Here is a 9,607-nt window from a genome sequence, read left to right as displayed (position 1 = left end):
TCAGTGGAAAACTTTAATCCTGGCCGCCATCAATTCCATGGGGAGGGTTGGGAGAAAAAAAATTAAATTTGGCGATTCTGGAATAAATTGACAGATTTGGCAATTTCCAGATTTTCCCCCAAATCCACCCCCTGTTTTTTCATTAGTTGGTTAAAAAGTAAATTAAAGAAGATCCACTCAAAATTGAATCTAAGACACGTTCCCTCAAGTTATTAAGAATTGTTTCCACAAAAATGGTGTCAATTTGTCATTTACTCTTCAATAATGCTCTTAAAATGAACAAATCCCTACATTTAACACAAAAAGGCAGCTAAGTACGCATTATAAGTAGAAAGCTTAGTAGCAGTAGGCTTATTCTATTGTAATGGAAATATGTTTCTACTATTTGTTCAGATTTTTTCAGATTAGCACAGCACAATGAAATTTAGTTCCAACATGTCCTGTGAAAACTCATATTCTTTCTTTGTCGTTCAGAAGAACGTGTGAACAATGCCTAAATTATCATCGGGTATATGTGATATGGAAAAGTTGATTGATTCGCGGCCATCAGCGGAAATTTCCAGCCGCGTGATGCAATTGTTACGCTAATTAAACCCAGTTTTTCTCAAAAATGCACAGGGAAGTTGTAGGAAATTGATCAACGATTAGAGGGGGGTATACTCAAGACTCCGAGGATGAAGTTATTAAATTGAGTCTTATTCTTTTTTGGTATGAAAAATGAAATTTTTCGATGTCGAAGATCTGTTAAATTTGAACTTTTGGGCGTGTCAAAATCTTGAATTTGACGTGGTTTTTGAAGCTATAGAAAGGGAGCGATAATCAATTGACATCTAATTACACGCGGAAACCGCTTGCAGTTTGAAATGCGACTGTATAGATAGATGGATAGATGAAGGGACAGACTTGCGTAACGAACACAAAAGATACAGATTAAGGTTACACAACTATTGCGTATGTAATTTGTCTGGGAGTAAAAATAGCACTAGGGCTATCGTGTATCTAATCTCACCCCCAATTTTGACAGGTCATATAGGATAGGGAAATGAACAAGATGCAAAATTGATATGCCACAATGAGGTACCCCAATGAATATGATTACCTACTAGAATTAGTTGCATACCTCAAATTTCATGTCAGATGTTGTTTTCCTTTTTTAAGAATTTCTAAACGCTTTTTGAGAATATTGCTTTGTTGCGCCACCATATAATCAAATCATCATTACCGTGTCGTAGATTTTTTGATGACAAATCGAGATCACAACTAGAACTGATTAAAGGAGTCCACAAAGAAATTATAGCAGTTACGAAAAAAAAGAAGGTATTTGAAGTCGTGGGGGAAGTTGCGTGGGGGAAATTGAGAGGGGGAGGGGTTAAGAGGGTTTGTGTCGTGCTACATGTTTAATAACTACTGTCTGCTGTTACAAGCCCCTCAAAATTTCACCTTTCAGGAAAACCTTTGCAAAGAGTTTTGTAATAAATAATTCTGATGGTTTTCAAGAGAACACATGCGGGAATTAATCGAAAATTTAGGATTTTCAACTGACAATTTTCATATATCAGCATTTATTCAGCAACTATATTTCGTAGGTTAAGCAATAATACTGAACTTGTACAATTTCTTTTGTGAACATGGATTGGTTGTTTGTTCTAAGACGTCAACATAACTAGGTGAAAAATATAGTAGCAACATTATGGCATCGCATCTTTAGAAAAAAACAAAAAAACACCCAACATGATTAAAATTTCACCAACAAGTGCTGTTTGAAATTGATTTTTTAATATTTAATGGAACAATTCTGGCGTTTTACAATAATAATTCTACTGTTGTATCAATTATGCACATTGACAAGATCACATATCCAAAATGATGTATTGTTACACTTCATTTATAATGGTATCGCTTTGGGTTTGGGGGAAGGGAATGTTTACATCATAGTAGCACTTCTGCATTGAAAAAAAAACCATGTTTTGTTGGATGAGGCGACTACACACAGTTATAGTTCCGACCCCTCTTGAGAGTGGAGGAGCTATATACTCAAATGGGTTTTTAAATGTTCAGACAATTTTGGCCGATCAATATAATAATCGCATAGAGTTGTGAGGGGTATCCTTAGAAGGCCCGTCCAGCGTAGAATATAGCATTAAAAACTTTTTTTTCAATTTTCCCTTTTTGTAGGGAGTTATCGAGGTTCAAAATTTTGTAAATAATAGACGGAATTCAGCTTATAGTTTTTATTCACATTTTTGACCAAATTTTTGTCAATTTTGACCAATTTTTTTTCAATTTTGCTAAAATACGTTAAAATTGTTAATTGCAGTGTTATTGATTTTAACTCTAAAGACGAGTAGGGTTGCTGAATTGTTTGATCCGAAATTCTCGGCTATAATTTATGAGACTTTTTTCGTTGAAAAACTGGCTTTTCTTAGCCAATATGGTTTAAACTTGCTGGAAGTAGACACCATAAAAGTGCGGTCATAATTTTCTTAAGCTCAGAAAAAGTTCTAGTCGTAATCCCGATGGCTTTAAGAGCCTTCTAGAATTATAAATTTGCCCATTTTTTTGCAAATTTAGACCCGATACTTATACAAAATCCATTATTTGTTTTTGGCAAACTGAAAAAATTTGTATATAATTGATCTATTTTGCAACCAATTCAACAATTGAGTGTTTTTTTAGACGCAGAGCCAATTCTGAGCTGATCTTGATCTCACCATGGATCCTTATGAGAAAAAATGTTCAGAGTTTGAGGGCGCGCGACCTTTTTTTTATCCAAAAATTTCCACTATGTAAATGTTTTTATGTAAATCACGGACAAGAATCTCAAATCAGGTTACAGTTAATGACAGATACCATTTACAAATAAACAAAACCCAAAGAGATTATATTATGTTTCAGAGTTAAGGTCGTTGTTTTTATTGCTCTGAACAATAGTTTTTTGTGGAACTCTTGCGTTTTGCTGTCATTTCTTATAATTTTGTAGCTCAGTGACTTACTATCCTCAATCAAAGATCCATTTAGTTTTTAGGAGGTATATGAGAACCTAAGCTAGTTTTTTTAAATGGTTATCTAATGTCTATTATGACTTTGAGTTTGTTTGTTTTGCGAAAACATCTATGACGTTTTGAATTTTCCCTTTATTTTTTCCTATTTCAAATTCGCACGCATTCCCAAAAAACAGAAAGCAACCCAGCTCCTCTGTGCTGTAAATTTATATTGGTAACAATTATATATTCAACTAATGGTTTCTATACTTAGGAACTACGCGTTTCCATTTTGTCTTTTATTTTTGATCATAATTGCATATTCTTTGAGTTCATTTTGTTTCCTTGTCAAGTTATCAAATTTTGACAAGTGCAACTGAAGAAAGAAATTTTAGGGAAAATGCACAACGTTGGAAAAAAGATTAACTGGATATGTTAGTAGTTTTTGTTGAATAGTTTATGCTTTTTGGGCTAAGACAGAGTTAGCTCCCAAAACCTTGTGGGATTTCTTTTTATTTTGCCTATGTTTGTCTTTCTTTTCGCTTTGTACGCTATATACCTGATATCGATAGATTATATATAATTGCTTCCCCAAGAAGTATAACTCAACCTAGTTAAAGAGTGCATCTTATGGCTGTTTGTTTCAATGGCTTTCAAATTAAATTTTTTTAATTTTTTTCTTTTTTTTTCATCTGTCTCTTTTTGCTTTTTTTGTCACCATGTAATTCAATCTCACACAATAGGAGTCTGCTTTACTTTTGTTGATGGAAACATCTTTTTTGCCCCTGGTTATAGTTTGTGACTGATTGCTTCGACCATTTATTTTCATAAAAGATTTCGAGATTTCTATACCGTTCAACTTTTGGGTTTCTTTTTGTTGTCATGTCTAAGTAGTCGTTTCATAAAGAAGACCCGTGCGAGTTAAGATCAAGGGAATAAAGACAATTAACAGTTCTTGCAGGCAAGATCTGTTAATCGTAGAGCCTTGAACAATGTCAAGTCGTAAAATTGCTGGCAGTTTTGGCTTCTTTATGTATTTGTTTTTTGTGGGCTCGACTTAGTCTTATTTTTACAGGCCCAATAGGTTTCCTGAGGCGCTAAAGCATAATTCATCGCGTTTTTGTAATCCTTCGTTTTTTGTGACTTTGAAAACATTTGATTTCAAAATAAAATTTGATTGTTTGAGCTTCGTCTTTTTTAAATAGTTTTTCGGTCGATTTGTAGATCAGTTTCTGTAAACACAGGTCACAACCCGTTTCCAGTGAGCTATAATTTGATCTTTATAACAGTTTTAGCTTCAAACATTTGTTTCTCGGCTTTGTTACTAGTGTTATTACGAGATTTCATAAAATGTTAAATTTTTATGTTTTCGTACATTTCAAAAGACTTTAGGTTTGTTAGGCATAGACTAAATTGTTTTGTATTGGTTTTTATCAGACGTGAGTTTGATTTTGTTATGTTTTTTTTTATTATAGTCATCGAGTTTTGGTCGTAAATAATGTTTGTTGTTTGATTTTTATTATTGTCTTTTCTAGTTGTCCTATTATCAACAATTTTCATCGGCCTCTAGCGTGGCCTTATTGCATTTTTTGTTTGTTGAACGATGTGTATGTTTTTGAAAGTTTTCTATCTCTTCATCGTTTGGTAGCGAAATAAGTCATGAACGTGGACAAGCGGGGTCGGAAAATTATGTGCGTACGCACATTACCGAGCCTCCTTGTTAGTATTAGTTATCAAGCGTCTTCTGTGACAGGTTCTATGTAAAAAATTGTTAGAATTCTTGTTAAAAATAAGTCGGTATCTAAATTATTGAAATTAATTTCACAAAAATTAATCAGTGTTTCTGATGAATTGACAAACTAACTGTTCAAACTTATGCCCAAAAAAGGTATTTTCAAAAAATTACTTAGAATAAATATGCAAAGTTTATATGACACGTCTATTCATGATAACTGAACTCAACATACATCATGTATGTTGAGTTCAGTTATCATGAATAGACGTGTAACATCTCAACATTACCTACCTATCTTTAATGTAAGGACCAAAATCATCCATGTTTAGACCATAAAAAAGAAAAACTTACTCCTTCTGATAACTCCGATATAGACAAACTAGATTTTAATTTATTCTACCCCAGATGTCCGTAAAAATGTCCCTTCCGTTCTTGTGAGCAAAGAGGTGGAGATCTCAAAAAATTCGATTATTTCCAGGCCGAATGAACGCATCCAGGATAAAGAAAAATAACGAAAAAGAACGAAAATGATCTTATATAAAAATAGACTTATGATCGCAGAAATTCAAATAAAAATTGTCCAAAGTATTACAACTGTTCAAACAACCTGGCTTTCATGTGCTATTAGAAGGCTGTAATCAATGTATCTCCGTTGTATCATAAATGTAGAAAAAAAAATTTGCAAAGATTTTGCGCTGAGCTCCCATATACACATGAATAAAATGGAATGCATTGACAATTCAGTAGTATGTCGGGTCTCTCTGTGTTATCAATGACACCGAGTCTATGTTACAAACCTGTTTTTCTATTTGCGTTTGTTTTTCTACAATTTGAAAGGCAAAACTAAAGAACTTTGATCAAGTAGTCTGCATTTAAATTTTTTTTTGAGAAAGGAAATTGCTTATTTGGAGAAAAAATCGAATGAAGAGCGTCTACCTTTACCAACAGAAATCTACTTCCAAAGAAAGTGGCTGCTTCTATCAAGTGCTGACTTCCGGTCAATGCGCAAAGCGCTTAAATTTTGTGAAGTGGTTTCCAGAAAACAATTAAGAGCCTTAAGGTGAAAATGGGGATGAAATAAATGTGAAAAGTACTTACGTTCAGCTGTAAGGGCATTTCACAAAATTTTAATCCTTTTAATCCTTTTGCCGCTCAATTTTACGATTTAACGTTTTTAGATTATTAAAATGAGGGCTTATACTACAGTTAATCAGCTGCACTGTTTTTTGCGGAACACGCTTCCGTCAAACACATTTTTCGGTGATAAGCATTTTTCACGTTTCAACTTTTATTTTAAAAGTGAAAAACACTGAAGGGAATTTCCATAAAGGGGACCGCCTTTTCGTCCGCGAAATTGGAAAGTTTGTTTCCGTCAATGCATTAACATAGGAAAATTGAAATCTGATAATAAAAACGAGTAAATTTACTCAAAAATTTAGTACCGGTAGACGCCCGTAATGTTTTTCAAAAGGACAGATTGCCTGAAAAATATAAACAATTGTGCGGATTCATTTCTAAAAAGTCTTGCAAACTGTGGCCACTACAATTTGTAGCAAACTGAGAGACAGGTTCAAAGAATTTTTTTCAAAAATTATGATTTTTGGTTCGAAAAAATTATTTGAATGGTACTTCAAAATATAGAGATGGGACTTACTTGGAAGCATCGCAATGATGCAGACGACTCCCATGATGATTGAGGCGAGAACTGCAGCTGTTTTCATTTTTGATATTTAGTCTGAAGAGCAAGAAAGTGTGGAAAAAGAAGAAGTTTGAAGAAGAGACGGAGTTTCAAAGTGTTGCAAATATTTGTATCCAAATGATTATTTCCCTGTGGGTGCTAGGTCTGCTCTGGTTTTTCTGGTTCTGCCAAAATATTCGACCAACTGTACTAGTCAGTGAAATGTATTCGCTGTGAGAGAGTGCCTTTGTTGATATTTGATAAATAATGAAAAAAGAAAAGATATAAATCGAAATTCTCTGCCAATGTTGGTTGGCGCTTCGCCGCAGAGTTAAGGCGAAAAGAAAAAGAATTTAAAACAAAATCAGCAAATGAAAATCAAGAGGCTATCAATATATTAAAATGGACAAAAAAGAGTTCAGGCTTGCTAATTTTTTCACTCCTATTAGGCGTTTCACCCACACTCTAACTCATTCGCGTATAAGTTTATTATCGATTTTTCAAGTAGTTAATTGATGAAAAATTGGCAGAGACAGTTTTTATTTGTTTAGGGAAGTCTTACTTCGAACTTTTAGGGCCCCGCCTCCGTGAGAATTAAACTTCCTATTTATTCTTCAAGTAGCTACAAAAATCAATATCCTCACTAGTAAAACAATATAAAAAGCGTGCAGTAACAATTTCAAATGCAAAACCTGGAAATGGAAATAAATTGCTAGAATAATCTTGCACGTATTTTTGAGCGTATCATTTAACGTACTTTTGAAACTTGTTCAAGGTTTTAGAGAACAATCCGAACATAGAAATATTTCACGCTCACTGAATATTTCCAGGTTTTGCACTATAATCGGTCAAAAGCACTAAGGGGAAAGGCATAAATAAAAAGCAACTCTGAAGTTTAGTTAAACTAATAATATGCAATTTATATAATTTTGAAGGCAAGTCTCTCAAATTTTTTCGGAGAACGGGCCATTCGCCAGTCCTTGGCACACCCCTCACGTTTGGCGCATTAGCGTACGCAAATTATCGACATAAAATTTACTTCATGAAAATACGTATTTTCATGAAGTTAATTTTATGTCGATAATTTGCCACCTTAGAGCTCAAACTTCGATCTAAACTGTTTAGCTCGAATAGTGACGGACACTTTAACAGCTAAAATATGAAATCTTTTATGAACTTTGCAGCTAAGTTTATTGCATGCACTTGGATTATTATGACAGCATGAGAAAGCTATCTCAATTGTCCCATATTTATTATCTTAAAAGTTTGAGCAAAATGCTACGTGTTTTGGCGCTCTTTGCCGCAAGTGAGGTCCCGTACCAAACCCCCAGAGTCCATCAGGCCCAATTCAGAGATTTTCCAGAGGCCAAGTCTTGGCAGAGAGGTGCCAAGAATTGGGTAGCGGAGCCAAGACTTGAGACTTCTCTGTGCAGAGAAATGCCAAGACTTGGGTTTTTCTGGGCAGCGCAGAACCCAAGTCTAGGGTTTCTTTGAGCAGAGTTAAGGTTGACATCAGGAAGATCCTCCGTTGTTTTATCACTGGGACCCAATTCGAAAAAAAATTTTTGACCCAGCTGGCTTTGGAAAAAAGTGAGATTTTCAAACGGTTTTTTCGTTGTTTTGCAAAATGTAGTTATAAAATATATTTTTTTCAAGCTAGTCAAGGAGTTGTTCATATCGAGCGTTGCTACAAATCAAATTTCCCCTATATCCTTAAAACCCTATTCATATTGTAATGATTTTTTAAAAGCTATAGCTCTTCATTTCTCTTCAACAGTGAGTACTGAATTTCTATTTTTAAGGACCTTTTAGGCCTTGAAAAGGTGGCCATACCTTACCAAGAGCCACGAACATTGTTTTAATAGCATCCATAATCATATTTGGTGCCTTTTTTGTACAATAAGGTACTCAAACTTATGTTAAAAGTGCCCATGAATCTAGAAAAATGCACCATTCTATTCCTGTCCAGAAAAAAATCAAGTCTTGGATCCTTTCTGCCAAGAGAAATCCAAAATCTTGCGTCTTGTCTGGCAAGAGGTCACCAAGTCTTGGTTGTACTCTACACGAACTGACCCAAGACTTGGACCTTCTCTTTGCAGAGAGACACAGGACTTGGGATTTCTCTGGGCAGAAACCCACAAGTCTTGGTTTTTCTCTGTCAATAGAAACATCAGAGATCGACTCTGGAGTATTTTCTTAGTTGCCTTGTATTTGACATGATCAGACTCTGAATCAGGCCTGGGACCTTGCCTGATTTTTTTATGAATCAGGCCTGATGGGCTCTGGGGGTTCAGTACGGGGTTATTTTAAAACGATTTTAATGTCATAAATTGTATGTAAAGCTAAACACAGGCGCAGACGCAATCAATTCTAGAAAACTACATCACAATTTGACGAGCTAGGTAAAATTTTTTGCTACAATCGTAGGCTTTCGGAGACGTTCTCTGTCTTGGTTTCAATTATCAACCAACAGTTTGATTCAGCGGTAATATCATACTTATATTTTACTTCTTTCCTTCTGTAAACTCTACCAGTTTGTACAAAACCCCTAATTTTTGACAAATTATGAGCCGTTTTGCCCATGGATTTCAATTACAAAAATGTGGTTTTTACTCAAAACTATTAGGATTAAAATTAGTAACGCAAAAGACTACTTTATGCAAAGGTAATACTGCTGTGTAGTATTTAAGACACTAATGCCAACTATAGACAGATGAATCTATCGACCAGAACAATGTCTAATTTTTTCCTGAAAATGATGCCAATACCTTAAATCATCAAAAATATATGTAAGACTATGTGCGTCGTGCTCAGATTTTCGTGCGTTCATTTCCAGAATTTCCCGCAATCATGTTCAGACTTTCGACCGTTCTTTGATGTTTCCGGACTGTGCAACTTTGAATGCACAACGCCCCCTTGTGCGCTAACCTTTGGTCTGAACGTACTTGATTCCCTCGAGAATCTAAACCTGACCAAAATTCGTTTTTTTTACCATTATGCTACCTTATCAACAAGATATACTGATGAATAACTGGACTCGGTTAATTATTAAGAACTGTGAATTGTGGGAGAAAACCATTTTTTGTCTAATCATATCTGCGCTTAACATCCTAGATACCGTAATATTTAATTCCGATCTACACTATGGTACCAAAATGCTACTTACAAATAAAAAGGTTTAAATAAGCGCAACAAACATCAAATAATACAAAT

The sequence above is a fragment of the Convolutriloba macropyga genome, unplaced genomic scaffold, assembly GCF_964194025.1.
Source record: "Convolutriloba macropyga unplaced genomic scaffold, txConMacr16.3 SCAFFOLD_363, whole genome shotgun sequence".
NCBI lineage: Eukaryota > Metazoa > Xenacoelomorpha > Acoela > Convolutidae > Convolutriloba > Convolutriloba macropyga.
Note: the sequence above shows the minus strand (reverse complement) of the source record.